The following is a 1,335-nucleotide window of genomic DNA, read 5'->3' as shown; positions in this document are numbered from 1 at the left end:
GCCGTTCCATTTAATGGAGCTACACAACTTCCTGCAGCTCCCCTCATTGTGCTGCCAGTATGCTGGGGATCAAAACAAGCATTGACTGCCCAGCTCACTCAAAGGATCTGTGCGTTTTATTGGTCGGGATGGGAGAACATGCATGGTCCTTGCTCTTTTGTCCACCTTTATGGATGTTTTGTCCACCTTTATGGATGTTAAGATAGTGTTTTCCCTTGGATTGTTGAAGCATATGAATAGAAATTGTTTGCCAAGAGGGAAAAAATTTAATTCGCTATAGATTGTAAATCTGTGGTGGATTTGAGGGTTTGGGATTTCTCACTTTTTATTTCCCTCAACTCTCATGATTAACTATGCCATAAAGAGCTGACTTGTCCTTCTCCATAGATTCTGGTGTTATATGAGGTAAATTTATTGTGAGACTCTGCAGACTTGTGATGTGGACTCCTGTAGGGACATTGTACCCTGTACAGTCATCTTACTCTGCAAACTGTTTAAATCCATTCTTCCTTTAAAAAACAAACCCCTTAGTTACTGTAAAAACTGTGTCAGCATTTCAGTGAGAAGACTATAAGTAATAAAATGTAAATGTGCTGATAAGATCGGTCAGATACAGTTCTCTTTTATTTATTGACATTGTAACTTGAATGTTTCCTTAATAGAGTCCATATTAAAATAAAGGCTGTGGTGCTGCATCACTGGAAATTTCATGGAGACAGTGTTTGTAGGAAGAGAAAAAACTTTTATTAGACAAAAAGATTAAAGTGCTTGCCTGAGGAATTGTTTATCTAGACATTAACTTAAATATCCTTTTTATGTGAAAACCAAGCTAAAGCGGTTCAAATGAAATTCAGGAGAATTATCTTTGGAAAGGGATTTTAATTGCCATTATAAGGGTAACAGAATCATGTTGACTTGGATATAATACAGCATTGACAATGTATTATATTCCACTCTGTATGGGTTTTGTTGATCTGCTAGAGGAGATTGGGACCACAGAAGCCAGCAATCTAAAGTCTGGTAATCTCATAAAGACATGCTGTTTTTCTGTGCCAGTAGTAATCTATAATTCATGGAAGAAGTGAATGAGCAAGCAGGTTTCTGTCAATCACAGTCTCCCTTTCCTCATGTTATTCTCCAGCATTCCCAGCCTATCTCAGTATGCACTCAGCAAAACTTCAGAAATTGAGACAGGTGCTACTTCCCTCAAGGCTTATCCAGAACTGGTCCATTAATAAATGCAAATGTGATTAGTTTATTGTCTCTCCCCCCCCCATCCCCCCCCCACCCGTAAATATATTAAAACTTAATTTTTGATTAGTCATATGCATTGCT

This window comes from Sinocyclocheilus grahami, unplaced genomic scaffold (assembly GCF_001515645.1).
Source record: "Sinocyclocheilus grahami isolate Dianchi unplaced genomic scaffold, SAMN03320097.WGS_v1.1 scaffold3764.1, whole genome shotgun sequence".
Classification (NCBI taxonomy): domain Eukaryota; kingdom Metazoa; phylum Chordata; class Actinopteri; order Cypriniformes; family Cyprinidae; genus Sinocyclocheilus; species Sinocyclocheilus grahami.
Note: the sequence above shows the minus strand (reverse complement) of the source record.